The 18,289-nt window shown below is 40.9% G+C and overlaps 1 pseudogene; it reads left to right on the forward strand.

The window, feature by feature from the left end:
* The first annotated feature begins 11,655 nt into the window (after positions 1-11,655).
* On the forward strand, positions 11,656-15,860 carry LOC140515312 (52 kDa repressor of the inhibitor of the protein kinase-like; annotated as a pseudogene).
* Positions 15,861-18,289: the final 2,429 nt, after the last annotated feature.

Consider the following 18,289-nt stretch of genomic DNA (forward strand, 5'->3'; position numbering starts at 1 on the left):
TCTCTTATTGTAAGATCTTTGCCTCCTTGGGAGATTCTTCGCTCCCTCCTAAGGAAGAATTCCCCTGCACTTGTAACTAGACCCTGAAATAAAGCTCAACCCTTGTTCGACTCTGGAACGTCCTTTCTCTCATACGAGCATCCGGTTTGGCCAGCCGAAGACCTCCGATAGAGGTAAGGGAAGACTCGGGTAGCCCACAGGCCTCTAGGCCTGGCAGTTGGCGTCTCCGAACAGAGGACAGGGAGCGCAGATATCCTGGGTGCTTTGGGAACACCCGGAAGGGGCTGTGAAAGACGCGAGTCCCGAATCCTAGATTCGGAAGGAGAGAAAGAGTGAGAGTAGCTTCCCACACCCATGGGAAAAGGGCAGGGATGGGGAATCAATTGCCAGTAATAAAGCCAGAGGAACAGGAGGTCTGGGCTGAGATACTTTACAGGGAATGCAGGGAGGCGGGGGTCACTATAGAGTTAAACGACCTCCGAGAATTTTGTAAAAGGATTTGGAAAGTTTCTCCTTGGCTCGAGCAGACAGGAATATCAAGAGAAAGATGAGGAGCGGTCGGAGAACAAATGACTGCTTATGAGCAACAATGCCCCGGGGAGCTGGAGGATTTAGATTTCCTGATATTCGGTGTAATTAAGAGCCTTTTGGAAGGGCCGGAGAGGCCAGGGCGGGATTGGAATGAGAGTGGAAGCGGAGAGAGGGGAGGGGAGAACCCTGGTAAGCAGAAAGTTAAGGAGTGTAGAGAAAAAATAGATTCGGAGCTCCATCTAGTGGATGGGAAAGGCGAGGCAGGGGAGAATGTACCGTGTCTTCCCTCTGCGCCTCCTTATAGCATGCTCCATTGGTCAGACAGTCCAGGGCCACAGTCCAGTTTGGAAAAGGGAATACGAAAGGCTATAGAGAATGGAGAAGACTTAGGGACATTTCCTGTGCTAGAAATAGCGGACCCCAGTGTCCCCGGTGGGGTTCGGAGGAGCCACATACCTATAGAGTGGAAGAGAGTAGCGACTCTCAAAGAGGCTTGTACCAAGCACGGCCCCAATTCACCCTTTGTCATAGCCATGCTTGAGACTCTCAGTGGTCAGTTCGTTCTGACTCCTAATGACTGGAAGAGCTTAGCTAGAGCCTGCCTTACCCCTGGGCAGAATGTGATTTGGGTATCAGAATTTTCTCAGAGGGTAAAGAGCACTAACAGTGGGCTAGGGGCTCAGGCCCTCCAGGCTTATCAGCGATTTACAGGAACAGGGCAGTTTGAGGCTACAGGAAATCAATTACAGTACTCGGCCGCCAATTATGTCTTGATTGCCGGAATGGCTATTGCCGCCTGGAAGGTTATAGCCTCTAAGAAAGAGAGAGAGTTTCCCATGACTAGGATTACGCAGGGAAACACTGAGCCATTTACTAATTTTGTGGCCAGGCTGCAGGAGGCAGTAGGCCGAGACATGGGAGAGGAGAATCAAGGGACAGAGATAGTGTTGAGGACATTGCTGTGGCAGAATTGTAATCATGACTGCAAAAAGGCAATGCTGGGACTGCCAAAGAATGCATCTGTTGAAGAAATGATACAAAAATGTGACAGGGTAGGAAGTCAGGTCTACTTGGCACAGGTGCAAGGGAAGTACCTGGCCACAGCCTTAAGTAATATCTCTTTGGAGAAAAAATGTTTTAACTGCGGAAAACCGGGACACCTTAAGAAAGAGTGTAGGAAAGAAATAAGTACAGTAGAGGGGCCTAACATTTTTACAGATGCCACAAAACATCACAAGGCATCTATTTATAATTCGGCCTCCCAAGAGATATATATAGTTAACACACCCTACACCTCTACTCAACAGAACGAGTTGGAAGCTATAATCCAAGCTCTCCAAATATATAATGACATACCCATTAACATTATTACTGATAGTCAGTATGCACCTTTATTAATTTCACGGATTGAGGACTCTATTGTAGATTATCGGTCCAATATTTTTTCACAGTGTGAGCGGCTATTGACCACCATTAATAACAGAACACACCCTTTTTATGTTTTACGTGTGCGCTCACATACTAATGGCACAGGACCAATTTTTGAAGTAAATCAAATAGCAGACAATTCACTATACCTTGTAGGGCACACTGTGGAACCACAGGAAAGGGCCCAAAAGGCTCATGATAGGTTCCACCTAGCCACAGAAGCCCTCTGCAAATTATATGGGATAACTCAAGAACAGGCCAGAAAAATTGTTAAGAGCTGTCTCCAATGTATCCCATTCCACCCACCTCTAGACCAGGGTGTCAATCCTCGTGGCTTGGCACCCAATGAAATTTGGCAAATGGATGTCACCCATCTTAAGGGCCAGTGCATACATGTGACAGTTGACACATGGTCCGGATTTCTTATGGTGACTTTACAGCCAGGTGAATTGAGTGCTAAAGTAATTCAGCATCTTTGGCACTGTTTTTCTGTTTCAGGTTTACCCTTAGAAATAAAGACAGATAATGGTCCTGCCTATACTTCTCAAACCCTTACACACTTCCTCCGCGATCTAGGGATTCGACATGTTACAGGAATCCCCTACAATCCACAAGGCCAGGCCATAGTGGAAAGGGCCAATCTCACCTTAAAGGCGATTCTCGCTAAACAAAAAAGGGGGAGATTAAGAGGTCACCTAACACAATCAGAGCTTGATACAGCTGTGTATACACACAATTTTTTGCATATCTCAAAAAACTCACATACTACTCCAGCTATGAGACATTTTGTGACTATTCCAAGACAACCCCGCAAGGAAAGTAATACCCAGGCTGGAAATAAGGACACATGGGCCATGGTAAAGGATATGGCCTCAGGGAAATGGAAAGGTCCGTATAAGATACTAATATGGGGTCCAGGGTATGTTTGTGTCTCCACAGGAAAAGGGAATGCGTGGATTCCCATTAGAAGGATCCGTAGGTGTAAACTGATGTCGGAGACGGCGGAGACGCAGGAGGCGGAGACCCCGGAGAGCCCAGAGACCCCGGAGAAGGATCATGCACCACCTGAGTCTGCTGCTGACAGCCTTAACCCTGCTGCCCAGAGAGGAAGCAGCACTCATCCCGACATTGCTGACCACTCCATCTAGGCATCTCTTTCCAGCGGCTGAAGGAGAACTTTGATATCACAAACCCAGGACATTGGGGGGGGAAGGGGTGACCAACTTTTCGCCTGAATACCACAGGCTTGGCCATTCAGGCTTGGCCGTTGAGATCCATCTGCATGACTGAGGGGGTGGTGATGTGTAAGGCGCCAGCACTGAGCTACTTCTCTTAGAATATGCTTTGGAATTAGTGATTGCCCTTCCCCTTGTTGTAATTCAGCCATTTAGCTTCATCTTTGTTTTATTTGATGCCTCTCTTTGTCAGTTGTGCTAGCTGCAGATTTCTGTGTAAATGAAGTCTTGTTGTGGGGTACTCATATGCTAAAGGCCTTCCTAATCCACTCAGCCTCCAGCCACTGTTTGCTCTAGAGCCATGTGCGCGCCGCGCAAAACAAAAAGGGGGAGATGCTGGGGATGGAAGCTCAATTCCATGTGGACAGTCTCGGGCGGGTAAAGGTGGGAACTTCTAAATCTTAGAGTTCTCACGAGGCCCCCCCAGGAAACGACTGGGAATCGAGGTGAACCGAGCTATCGCGTGTATTTCCGCCTCTTCCCGTGAGAGACGTGATGGGAGAGAGCTCTCCCCACCCTCGAGATTGTCCCGGATCTGGGCACACCTAACAGCACGGTATTCAGATGCAAACTATGTGGCTGGAGAGCTTAAGTAGGATCAGGAAAGCCTGAAAGCTCTCTTGGGCGGAGGGGCCACGTGTGAGGACAACAAGGCTCCGCTTTTTCTCTCTCCTCTCTCCCCTCCCCCTCTCTCCCCACTTATACTTCTACTTCCAATCTCTTATTGTAAGATCTTTGCCTCCTTGGGAGATTCTTCGCTCCCTCCTAAGGAAGAATTCCCCTGCACTTGTAACTAGACCCTGAAATAAAGCTCAACCCTTGTTCGACTCTGGAACGTCCTTTCTCTCATACGAGCATCCGGTTTGGCCAGCCGAAGACCTCCGATAGAGGTAAGGGAAGACTCGGGTAGCCCACAGGCCTCTAGGCCTGGCAATACTGTTTAAAAGAAGCACACTTAAAAAAAAAGATTCACACAAAATTAATAGAATGTGTTATATCTTCTATTGTGTCTCAGAATAGAATCTATTATACCCTAGGGGAATTCCCTCACCCCCAAAAAAGGGGATGGCAATAATGATCTCAGACAAAGTAGTAGTAAAAATATTCATGGATAAAAGAGATAAGCAAGAATACTGCATTATGGTTAAAGATAATGAAACAACAGCAATACTGAATATATATTACTGAACTGCATAGTATCTAAGAACTAAATGGAAAAGCCAATTGAAATACAAGGAGAAATGTTACAACAACAAGAACAGGGAGAAACAGACAGTAAAACAATACTTGTTGGGGATTTCAGTGTGCCCCTTTCAGACCAACACAAATCTAACAACATAAATAAATAAACAAGAAATAATATTTTTTTAAAAATAGAACAGAATTTTAAAAATTATTTTATTTGTTTTCAGTGTTCTACAATCACTTCCATATATCTTAAATTTTTTCCCCTCCCTCCCACTCCTTCCTCACTCCCTCCCTGAGATGGCATACAATCTTATATCAGAACAGAATTTTTAAAACACTCAATGTGACAGAGCTGTTGATTCCTGAATAGGAATCATAAGGAATTTCTCAACTTTGCATGGCACTTTTACAAAAACTAAGCATGTGCATGCACAAACAAATTCAGAAAAGTAGATATAAAAAAACACATACTGTACTAATAATAGTGCAATAAAAATTATAATTAATAAAAAAGAATCAGAAAAAATTCAGGCTTATATATAGGCTAAAGTAATCCTTAAAAAAGAGTAAGTTAATGAAAGAAAACAAACAAAAGTTTGTCAAAGGACATCCGTGAGACAACATACCATATTTTGGAACACATATAAACTCACAAAAAAGAAAGACAAGATTAATGCATTGAGCAGGAACTTAAAAACAAATAGAAAAGCAATAAGTAATAAAACAAACAGAAAAGCACAAATTCTGAATATCAAAAAAGAGACCAACATGACTGAAAACCAGATGCCACTGAAAGGATCATGAAAATGACGAGCTACTTTTATTTCTTAGAAAATTAATAAAATACACAATCATTAACTATTTTGTTTTTTTTTAAAGAGAAGAAATTCAAGTTAGTAAAATCAATGATGAGAAAAAAACTGACAACAAATGAATAAAGGAAAAGTTTAGAAAACTTTATGCTGAGTTATATGCTCAAAAAAACCTGATAAATAAAATGGATGCATAGCTACAGAAATATAAAATACCACGATTAATAAAACAAGAAGGGAACAAGCATTTATTAAGTGCCTACTATGTGCACTGTGATAAGTGCTTTACACTGGCCACATTTAATCCTCACAATAATCTTGAGAAATAGGTGCTATTATTATCCCCATTTTACAGATGAGGAAACTTAGGCAGATGGACGTTAAGTGACTTGCCCAGAGTCACACAGCTAGCATCTAAGGTCACATTTGAATTCAGGTCTTCCTGACTTCTGGCTCAGTCCTCTATAAAGAGATTTTAAACAACCTGATCCCATAAAAAGAAATTGAATAAGCCCTAAATAAATTCCCAAAGGAAAGAAAAAAGCCAGACCCAGATGCATTTATAAATGAATTCTTGCAAAGAAAAACTTACTCCAATATTACATAAATTGTTTGCAAAAACAACAGAGAAAAGAGGCATTTTACCAAACTATTTCTGAAAAGATGAAAATGATGCATATGACCAAAGGAGAGATGGTTTCCTGAAAGAAAACTGTAAATCAATATATTTAATGAATATTGATAAAAATATTTAATAAAATATTATCAAAGAAGGACAGCAGTAAATTTTAAAGATTATTCACTATGACCAAGTTGTATTTATACCAGAAATTCCACGTTGGTTCAACATTAGGAAAATTATGAACATAATAAGAAACAAAAACCACATAATTATATGAATACATGTAGAAAAAGCTTTTGACAAAATACAGCACTAATTTCTTAATATGGAATAAGAGAAAAATAATTAATTCTTAAAGTGTAGTCTGGAATTTAGGCTCCAGTCTGCCAGAAAATTTTATATAATTTCCTTTTATCTATATCCAAGGCCATATCTGAATTGGACAAAAAGATGTCTATGCCTTTCAAATGACTCTTCCTCAAGGTAACATTTACAGGAATCTTGAACACAGAGAATTATTTATACAATTATATTTAAATATAACGAATATAGAGAAAAAAATTTGGATGTACTTTGGAATTCTGATCAATGCCATGATAAACCAGGAGACCAAAAGAATGAAGTTGAAATACTGCCACTCACCTCTCCTGTTAGGGAGGTAATAAATTTAAAATGTAGCAAGATATGTGTGGTTTGGGACATGGCCAATGCGGGAATTTATTTTGCTACCTATATATTGAAGGCTTTATTTTTCAAGTTTTATTTTTAAATTTGCTTAATGCGGGGAGTGGGAAGGGGTGGTAATGAAAGGAAAAAAATAATAAAAGAAAACAAGTGTTAAATAGAGAGTAGCTTTCTGGGAAGAGGAGGGGGAAGCATACAAGGAAAACTGGGGTGATGTAAAAACAGAATATATCAATACAAATTTATTTTTTAATTTTTTTTAAAAGAAAACTGCCTGTTTATATCTTCTGACTACTTATCTATTAGGGAAAGGCTCTTAGTTTTATAAGTTAATTATTAATGGATCAGTTCCTTATATATCTTGGATACGAGATTTTTATAAGAGAAATTTGCTGCAAGTATTTTTTTTCCCAGTTACTTGCTGGCCACCTAAATTAGCTACATTAGATTTGTCTGTGCAAAAACTATGAAATTTTATGTAATCAAAATTGTCCATTTTATGTTCTGTGTTCCTCTCTATAACTTGCTTAGATACAAACTATTCTCCTATCCATAAGTCTGAAAGGTAATTTCTTCCTTGCTCCTTTACTTGTTTATGATGTGATCTTTTATATCTGAGTCACATATCATTGATCTAACTCTAATTTCTACCAGATTTCTGTCCATTTTTCCTAGCAGTGGGGGGTGGGGTGGGTGGGTTATTATTTTTTTTTTATCAAATAGTTCATCCTTGCCCAACCCCCTCCCTTCCCAAATTTCTACTATATTTGTTTACTTCTGCCTGTTGTATATCTAATCTGTTCCACTGATTGACCTCTTTATTTTTTAACTAGTATCAAATTGTTTTAATGATCATTGCTTTTTAGTACAGTATGTGAGAGCTGGGTACTAATGGACTCCCTTCCTTCATACTTTTTCTAGTTATTACCATGGTGATTCTTAACCTTTTCATTCCTTTATATTAATTTCATTACTATTTTTTCTAGCTCTATAAAATAGTCGTTGGTGCAGCAGTAAAGAAGAAAATTAATTTAGATAGCACTATCATTTTTATTATATTAGCTCAATCTACCCATTAGTTCAATCTACCCATAATTTTGGCATGAAATGAGATGCTCATAAGTCATTGAACAGTTAACAAAAATGGTAGCCCTAACAGCAAGGATATGCAACAAGGACAGAGTGAAACAAACGCGCCTGGTCAGACTAGCAGGGAATGGTGATTTGCATGGTATTCAGACATTCACCAAGGCAGAGGGGCCCCATATCCACATGGGACTCAGGACTCTCCTTTTTAGACCCTTAAGTGACCAAGAAACTCCATCAAGGGAGATAGACCTCTACAGTGTTGTATTCTTTTAGGGAAAATTAATCCCTGTCGAAGGGAAGAGAACCAAGCTATATATTAGTCCAATTACATACTATCCCCCATGGTGGCAAGGTTCTAAGGATCTCCTGGAAGACGTTCCACTATTTAAATGCTTTCAGAGCTCTTACTAGACAATCTTTCTATCACATACAAAAATAAAAGAAAAACTAAAGCACTCTTATCTTCCCCTCAACCCCAAAGATTCACCATAAAGGGGAAAAAAAAGTGTAGGTAGACAAAAGTCACGAATCCTAGACGTTTTTCCCCATTCAGAAGGACCAAGTGTCACATCTCAATGAGCTGGTTCATGAGGTAGGTTTTCAATTTACAGTAGATCCTGTGTCCTGATTCAAAGTGATAATAATGAGTCAGTAAGAGCCCTAGGAATATCAGGGCCACATCACAGATGATGACACCTCAGACCCAGTCAATAATACATCATACGTCAAGGTCATCTATAGTAAAGTGGTTCCTATCCCAGGATCTAAGCTAATGCTGAGGCCTTTCCTGTATCCATTCACTAATCCTTGGCTCCTCCACCAAAATCTTTTGCTCCCTGAGAACCTTATTCTACCAGGAGAATGGTAGAAAATCTGCTCCCCTAGAGGCAGTTTGAAGGGCTTCCCATTTCTTCCAAAGTGGCTAAATAAAGATCCTCTCTCACACTATTCAGGGACTCAGAATCACCACCAAGTCAGTTAGGGGATCTCCTGTCTTCCGGGTAATACAAATTCCTCATCATTTCCCATCTGGCTACTTTCCTGGACTTCATGATCTCTAGAAACTCATCATTCTGCAAGATGAAATCAACTCAGAAACTCCCACCTTTGTAAACAGGAAGAGCAATATATTGTGTAAAGTGTAATTGTGAATGATGAACCTATTCTGAGTAATATAAATATTTAAATCAATTATGAAGGAAAATCCTCTCCACTTCTAGAGAAATAACATATATAGAATTATATATTGTATGGTTCCACATATATATCCATATCAAATGTTGGCCTTCTCTAATGTGGACTTGGGAGAGAGGGAGACAACCTGGAACTCAAAATGTAACAAAAAAGTAATTTAATTTTGAGGAAAAAAAGAGAAACTCCCATCTTCTCAGCATCCCCTGTCCCTGGTTCCTTCCCTCTAACTGGAAAAGTGAATAGACATCTGGGAGCTTCTCCCAGATCCTTAGTTTGAGGAGAGCACTCTAGAGATTCACCTCATCATTTCCCACCCAGTTGTATTCCTACACTTCATGCTCTCCAGAAACTCATCATTCTGCAAAATGAAATCAATACTGAAAACTTCATTCCCCCAGATCTTTTCCACCCTGACTGTAAGACGTCATGATGTCCCTATGGGGTAACTTACCCCCCACATACTCCCTTTTCAGCTTTTTAATGTGATGTCTTCCTCCATTAAATTGTGAGTTCCTTGAGGGCAGGAACTGTCTTATGCCATTGTTTGTACACAGTGCCTGGCACATTTAATGTTTATTAACTCCGACTCTGAAATTTACCAAAGTCACATACCAATCCTTACTATTAGAAAGCAAGGCATCTTCATCGATACCACTCCTTACTTCCCCAAGCTCTTTCTAAGAAGGAGTTGTCTGAGGAAAGGTAGTCTGCTAACTGAGGGGGGATCTGAGCTATTTCTCCAGAATATACAGAGCCTTCAGAGGGGGCAAAGACTTTGAGGCCAAGGCAGCTGTTCTGGAGAAGGAATAAGGAACAGTTAGACAGGACTAGTTGGAATTATGTCCAAAAAAACCAATCCAGAGACTGGATCCCAGAAACCAATGGACCAAAGAGCCCTTTCAACTCCATAGGGCAGCACTGATTAGTCACATATATGGTTTCTGGAGGTTGGATACCTGAGCCAGGCAGTCAGATGCATTGCAATGCAGCTGTTCATTGCCCTGAGATGAGAAACGGACATTTTATCAGTTGGGGATAAGTTGAGAGCCATTTGAACTAGATATCACTTCACTTGGCACAGGGAGCCCAACTGGGTAGGAATAGCTGCCTTAACCTTAGTTAGGAAGATCATATGGTTGCAAGCCACACACAACATGGTATCACCACATCAATGTCCACGTTAGCCATGAACACATTCCCCAATTCCTGTTTTGTTTTGTTTTTTTTTAACAGCTCTAACCTGGTTGATGTCTCATGATGGTAACATGCCCCACAAACAACTGAATCCAGTAGGAGGCATCAGCAAAATTCCCCCATTGATCCTGATCCCAAAAAGTGAAGCCTTTGGTTGTCCAGTCCTATTGTCTCTAGACCCTAGGCCACTTAGCCAGATTCACAGCCATTGCCCAGGAATCAATGTGGATGAAGATCTCTGCTACATACTTCACGGCTTTCCTAGGTGCCAGCCATGTAGCCTAGAGTTTATCCAGTAAAAAAACTTTCCAGGATCCCCAGTCAGCAGACTGGCCTGCACCTGTTTTTGTATAGCCAGGCAGGTACTAATGACATTTACATTTTTAAATAAAGTTTTATTGTATTTAAAAATGTAAAAAAAATTCCTAGCAGGTAGCCATACAGTAAGTGGTCAGCTGATTTGGCTCACTATTCATACTTTGAGGATTTTTGCTCAATGGAGCAGATTACTGCTCCCTGTTACCACATTACTGGCTGAGATGGAGTGACTGGCAAACCAAGGAAAACAGTGTTCCTCAGGATCCAGGACCTTATTGGTGGGGCCCACTGGACCAGTAGAAGAGGCAGGGTTCCAGGATCAGGCCTAAAGGCCTCAGTCTCTGGTAGTCACTATTTGTTTTTGAAGGGCATTGACACCAGAGGGAGCCAGAAGAGTAGGATTTTGAATGTACCGATTCCACTTATCAGTAGAAGCTTCCTGTATCCTACTTACTTTGTTGTGAGACAATTTTGCACCATTCATCCAATTCATAATAGACAATTCAAGACAAAAGGTGATTGATTGTATGACGCTGTGTCATCTGTTCATAACAACTAGGGCCCAGTAATAGGCTCATGACTGCTTTTCTTTTTTAAAATGTTTTTTCAATCAAGAAAATCTGTCTTTTCTCCCTTTTACCTCCTACCTCAGGCCTCCATTGAGAAATCAAAATAAATAAAACTCCTGTTACAAATACGTATAATCAAACAAAAATTCTCATATAAACAATGTCCAAGAAAATATGTCTTGATCTGCACTCTGAGTCCCTCATCTTGCTATCAGGAAGTGGGTATCCTTTGCTGGTACTGGGAGCAGGACTCTGCTGCATTGTGCGAATAAGGTTCCAGTCACAGTCCCAGGGCAATGAGGAGCACTAACAGATCCTGCTCCCAGGTCCAGGGCAGAAAAGAGTGGCTCGTGGTCACTCACAGATGAGAGCACAGGCCAGCAGAGCAATGAGCATGCTTCTCCTTAGATTATGCCACCTTAGAAGAACTGAAAACTTACAGACCCCCAGAAATAGCTCTGAAAACAGCAGAATGAGAAACCTGAAGCTTGGGATAGTGTACCCCCCTCCATCCAGGAACAGAGCCAAATTTTAACATAAAGTTAAAAGACAAGAAAGAAGCTGGTGAAATAAGCAAACAATTAAAAAAAGAAACTGACCATAGAAAGTTACTGTGAAGACAGGGAAGATCAAAACACAAACTCAGAAGATAATTAAATCAAAGCAGTTACATGCAAAGACTTAAAGAACAATAGAAATTGGTCTCAGGCCCTAGAAGAGCTCAAAAAGGATTTTAAAAACCAAATAAGAGAGGTAGGGAGAAATTGGGAAGAGAAATGAAACTGATGGCAAGAAAATCATAAAAAAAAATGAGTCAACAGCTTTACTAAAGAAGGCACAAATAATATTGATGAAAATAATACCTCTTCCTCCTCCTCTGAACCCAGCCAGGCTAGCCTCCCCAAGGGCCAGGGGGCCTCCAGCAGGGGGCAAGGGGAGGAGGCCTGACTGGATGGCAACAATGCTGAAGTTCTGCATAGCCCCATACTGCACATGGAAGAGCATGCAGTCAGACCTAGCTTTCTTTAGGTTCTCATGGGACCCGGCCCAGTGCCAAAAGTGGGTAGAGAATTGTAGAAGGGAGGGGTGGAGTAGAAAGATGAGTATATTCTAGTGCTTCCCCCACATCCCACAAAATACCTGTAAAAAATGACAACAAATTCTAGAGCAGCAGAAGCCATGTAACAACATAGTGAAAGAGGTTTCCAGCCAAAGGTAACCTGGAAGGCCGACAGGAAAGCTCTATCTCATGGGATGCGGAGTGGAGCAGAGCTCAGCCCTGGTCGCGCAGCACTGGGAAGAACAGGACCTGAACAGACCTCCAGGGCAAAATTCCCAGCAGGGAGGGTCCCAGATTCCTCAAACCACAAGTGCCAAAGAAAGCTCCAAAGGTCAGTGTGCGAGGGCTTTCCCAGCTGGGTGAGAGGGGAGCGGGGTCCTCTCAGCACTGGCCCCAGGTAGCAGGGGAGGTGGCAGCAGCAGCAGCAGCAGCAGCGGGTGGCGGGCAGCTACGGTGACCGCGGAAGCAAACTGGGTCCATTGTCCAGGCAGCTCAGCTTAAAGCCTCTGGGGGAATTGAGCAGCTGATCTGAATCTCAGCCTTGAGTACAGTACTTGGGGGAAGAGGAGCACCAGGACCCTCCTCTTGACAAAGGATTCAGAAGTCAAGTAACTGGCTGGAAAAATGCCTAAAAAGGGGGGAAAAAATAAGATCATAGAAGGTTACTTTCTTGGTGAATGTGTCTCCTTCCATCCTTTCAGATGAGGAAGAACAAGGGATACTGTCAGAGGAAGTCAAGGCTTCTGCCTCCAGTACCTCCAAAATGAATATGAAATGGGCTTAGGCCATAGAAGAGCTTGAAAAGCGAGTCAACAACTTGCTAAAGGAGACCCAAAAAATTACTGAGGAAAATAACACCTTTAAAAATAGGCTAACTCAATTGGAAAAAGAGGTCCAAAAAGCCAATGAGGAGAAAGAGGCTTTAAAAAGCAGAATTAGCCAAATGGAAAAGGAGGTTCAAAAGCTCACTGAACAAAGTAGTTCTTTAAAAGAAAGAGTGGAGTTCAGGGAATCTAATGACTATGAGATAAACCAAGAAGTTACAAAACCAAACCAAAAGATTGAAAAAATAAAAGATAATGTGAGAATTGTAGAATGGCTGACTTAGTAGATAAAACACCTGATCAACTCAATAAGCATTATCAACTTTGTGCCAAACACTTTGAAACATCTATGATCTGTAAAAGTAGCCCTTATGGAACAGTTCTCTGAGATAATGCTGTACCAACAATATTTGAACTTACAAGTCATCTGAACAATCCAGAAAGTAGGCATAGAAAACAAATAAAGGAGTTGAGTGAAGATGAAATCAAGTCATTGAAATAGTGAAAAATTGATGAAACTTCTGAACAAGAACAAACCAATCAAGAAACAAATAACAGTAATAGTGTGCAAAATGCAGTTGCAGAAGGAGAACACGAGAAGAGAAGATAAGAGAATGGACAGAGAGACAGAGAGGAAAGAGACAGAGACAGAGAGAGGGAAAGGAGTGACAGGAAAACAGAGACAGAGAAGAGAGAGAGAGAAGAGGAAAGAGACAGAAAGAGAGAAGAGAAGGAAAACAAAAATTATTTTAAGTCTTTGTTTGAAATTTTGATCATCATGGGTAAACAAAATATACCCTTAGATGGCCACAAAACTGATGAAATTCCAGAAGCCATATTTATGCCAGATAACTTCTGAGCTCTGCTTGAGTGTAGAATTAATGCTGGTGATGAGGTTTTGCGCAAATGCTTTGAGACAACAGCAGTCTGCATGTTGTTCTGCTCTAAAACCCAGCAAAAGCAAATGCTGGAGATCTATGAGAGCTGTATCCAAGAAGAGACACTCAGGAAATCCAGGACTCTCACTTCTTTTCCATTGTTACAGATGTTACATTATGTTACAGATGTTGCAGATGAGGTAGTGGACATAGCTGGAGAGGAGCATCGTTAGGTTTGTGGATGACTCTCACAACTTGAGGGAAGAATTTATAGGTTTTCTTCCTTATGAAGCTGATGCTGAAATTTTGGCTAAGTTTCACACCACCATTACTGAAAAACGGGGCCGGAATAATGGAGTACTGTCTCCAGTGTCCAGGCCTATATTGTCTCCAGTAGGTTTTCTTCAAAGATGAAAGTTGTGGCCATGAGACTTTTGGAGAAATACCCCCAGCTGTCCACACCCTCTGCTCCTCCTGTGCCTTAAACACATGATTGGCAAAATCTATTGCTGTGGTGGGAGTGTCTGTTGCTTTGGGAATAATTGAAGAAGTTTGCTCTTTTTTCATCTGTCACCACAGTTGCTGGTGGACTGGATAGTGTTATCTCCATTCTCTTTCAGAATAGTGAGAAGAGTAATGAGATGAAGGAGATTTTCCATTTTCAATGGAAAGGCAGACATGATGCCTTTGAGATTTCAGTGGACCTTTTACAAGCTCTTGTTTCATGTTTAGGTAATGTAAATAGCGACACAACTGTTAGATGGGATAACTTTATTGCTGGTCAAGCATTTGTATTTGGTAGTGCATTAGCAGATTTTGATTTCATTGTTATTGTTGTGGTTCTAAAAAACCTACTTTCTTTTATAAGAGCCTGTGGAAAGAATCTCCAGGGTCAGATCTCTGATGTCTTCTTTGCTGCCAGTAGTTTGCAGCCAGCAGTGTTCTACTCTTTAAATGAAGTGATGGAAAATATTGAAGTTTATCATGAATTTTGGTTGAGGAAGCCACAAATTTGGCAGCTAAGCTGAATATAGACATTAAACTTCCTGGAAAATTTCACAGGCCTCAGTAAGCTAACCTAGAACCTGAAGTAATATGTAAAAGCTATTACAAAGAGGTACTTAGTGTCTCAACTGTAAAGCACATCATTCAGGAGCTGAGGGATATCTTCTCTGAAGAGCACCTCAAAGCACTGATGTGTTTGTTTTTAGTTCCCTCTGTCATGGGACAGCTGAAATTTAATACACTGGAGGAACATCATGCTGATATGTACAAAAGTGACCTTCCTAACCCAAACACTCTTTCTGCAGAACTCCATTGTTGCAGAATCAAATGGAAACACAGAGGAAAAAATATCAAGTTTCCAGCAACAATTTATGAAGCCCTTGTAATGGTAATTTTAATGGGAAGATCTTTCCCATTCATCAATAGGCCCATGTGACTTGCTTAGATCACCTGGAAGCCTAAGTCACATGTGGTGGGAGGAGCTTGCTGAAAGGATGGAACAGGAAGGGTAGATCAGATCTGGGAGGAAGTTGGTCAGGCTAGTCAGAGCTAGGAAGGACACAGGCAAACAGGCACAGTTAGGCTCGTGAAAGTTTGTTTGTTTGTGGGAATGCCCCAGCTGGTGTGTGTGTGGGGCTGGGAATGGCTTTGACCCCTGCAGTGATAATATGTATTGACTTCTTGGTTATGAAGACTGATTTTGTTTTCTGGTGTTGGGATTTGGCTTTCTGGTGTGTGAATAAATATTTTCCTTTTGCCTTCTATAAGGACAGTCTGTTATACTTTGGGATTGAGAACTACATCAGCATATTCATAGTCACCACCAGTGTTGTGAATATTGCCTTTGTGATACAGCCCTGCATCTATCAGACATCAGATTTTTTCCTAATGTTTATGCATTGCTTAAAGTCCTCTGCATACTTCCATTGATGAAGATGAAAAATGAGAGATGAAAATGGTCGAAAACGTCTTAAGGCATACCTGACATATACTCTGACAGCTCACCAGTCAAGTAACTTGGCTTTGCTTAACATAAACTTTGATATAAAACATGACTTAGATTTAATGGTGTGCACTTACATCAAACTCTACACAAGTAAACTGGACCTTGAAGAAGAAGTTCTTCCCACAAGTAATTCAGAGATAACTGAAAATACATAAGGAAACTGGCTAAAATAGGTTTTCTCCCTGAATTTACATATTGGGGATTGGGATAGAAGTCCTGAGATATTGATAGGCCACTTAATCATTGAAGATAAGTTTGTTTTTAGGTCTCCATTTGGATAGTTAATCACTGTTAATCTGTATGTTAAACTGCTATTCTATGAACTGAAATTCTTTTGATAATTGACCTTCCAAAATGTAGAAATACAACATTTCATTTCTTTGTGATTTCTTCTGGTAGTTACGACTCTGGAGATGTTTTAGTTAACTTCATTCTGGACATATAATTTATGATTATCAGGGATCCAACTGTCAGGTTTTGAGTTTCTTAATTATTGTAAAAAAAAAAAAAAAGGTATTGGCAGGAAAAGTGGGAAAAAAATTTAGTTAAAATGAAGTTCACTACTGACCACTGGCTCCTATATATATTTTAATGTTGCACCATTGACAGTAAAAAGATACACTTAAGAAGAGTTTATCCCAAACCATGACCTTATAAACATTTTCATGTCATCCCTGAATTCATGAAATGAATGAAAATGAATGAGTTCACTTAAAATTTAGGTGACAGAGCCAATGTTATTCCTCATAAATGAGTGATTGCTGTGGTTTATATTCCTCTGTTGGGGCTCCACAATAAGTGTTTCATGAACTTTTCACAGGTATATATCAAACATTCTATTCTATGAACTGGAAGCCAATCTCACAAACATAAAAAATAAACTGATCTTGTTTGCGTCTATTCTGCCTTTTTCTATTCCTCATCTTGACTTATAAACCTAGCTTGGAGAACTTGCAAATTAGGATTTTGTGGTTTATCTAGGAGTGAGTAATGAGGAAAATGTTGCTGTTATTTTTGGTCAGGAAAAGCAATTTTTGTGTAGTTTATTTCATTCTAAATAAAATGTGAATTTTCTTTAAAAAAATAGAATTGGGGGGGCAGAGCCAAGATGGCAGAGTAGAAAGATGCACATTACTAGCTCTTCCCCCACAGCCCATAAAATACCTGTAAAGAAAGACTTGACAAATTCTAGAGCAGCAGAAGCCACAGAACAGAGTGGAGGAGATTTCCAGCCCAGGATGACCTGAAAGGCTGACAGGAAACATCTGTCACACTGGGGAGCAGAGCCCAGCCCAGCCTTGGCTGCGCGGGGCAGCTCTGGGAGGAGGAGCAAGTAGGCCTCAGGGGTGGAATCCCTAGTCGCAGTAGCAGTGGTTCACAGATCCCTCAACCCACAGGTGCCAAAGGTCAGTGACAGGATTTTTTCAGCTGACCAAGAATGGAGAAGGGCATTCCCGTAGCTCTGGCCTCAGGCAGCAGCCACATTGGGCAGGCAGCAGCAGCTTCCACAGCAGCCCCTATAGCAGTCCACATCCATTGTTGAATTGTAAAACCCCTGGGGGCACTGAGCAGCTAATTCTTACCTCAGCCCTGTGTAGTGGCCCTGCCCCCATCTAATACTCCTGAGGGATTTGAGCAGCTGATCTTCATCTCATACTGAATGGCAGCTGTGCCCCTGCAGATTATCTGAATCTCAGCCCACAGTGCTGGCTTGGCTAAAGTGGAGGAGAGGTGGTTGCGAAGGCAAAACTCTATTACTCAGATTCTGGGCACAAAAATTTCTTCTTCCTCCCAGACCAGAGTACACTCTTGATTGTACCACCTTAGAGGAACTGAGATCTTACAGACCCCCAGAGTGTACCCTACTCTTGACAAAGGACCCAAAAGTCAAGTAACTGGTTGGGAAAATGCTCCAAAAAGGGGGGAAAAAATAACACTACAGAAGGTTACTTTCTTGGTGAACAGATATCTTCTCCCATCCTTTCTGATGAGGAAGAACAATACTTACCACCAGGGAAAGACATAAAAGTCAAGGCTTCTGTATCCCAAACATCCAAAATAAATATTCAATGGTCTCAGGCCATGGAAGAGCTCAAAAAGGATTTTGAAAATCAAGTAAGAGAGGTGGAGGAAAAATTGGGAAGAGAAATAAGAGAGAAGCAAGAAAATCATGAAAAGTAGGTCAACAGCTTGCTAGAGGAGACACAAAAAAATGCTGAAGAAAATAACACCTTTAAAAATAGGCTAACTCAACTGGTAAAAGAGGTTCAAAAAGCCAATGAGGACAAGAATGCTATAAAAAGCAGAATTAGCCAAATGGAAAAGGAGGTTCAAAAGCTCACTGAAGAAAATAGTTCTTTCAAAATTAGAATGGAACACATGGAGGCTAATGACTTTATGAGAAACCAAGAAATCACAAAACAAAACCAAAAGAATGAAAAAATGGAAGATAATGTGAAATATCTCATTGGAAAAATAACTGACCTGGAAAATAGATCCAGGAGAGACAATTTAAAAATTATGGGACTACTTGAAAGCCATGATCAAAAAAAGAGCCTAGACATCATCTTTCATGAAATTATCAAGGAAAACTGCCCTGATATTCTAGAACCAGAGGGCAAAATAAATATTGAAGGAATCCACTGATCACCT

The sequence above is a fragment of the Notamacropus eugenii genome, chromosome X (assembly GCF_028372415.1).
Source record: "Notamacropus eugenii isolate mMacEug1 chromosome X, mMacEug1.pri_v2, whole genome shotgun sequence".
NCBI classification, from domain to species: domain Eukaryota; kingdom Metazoa; phylum Chordata; class Mammalia; order Diprotodontia; family Macropodidae; genus Notamacropus; species Notamacropus eugenii.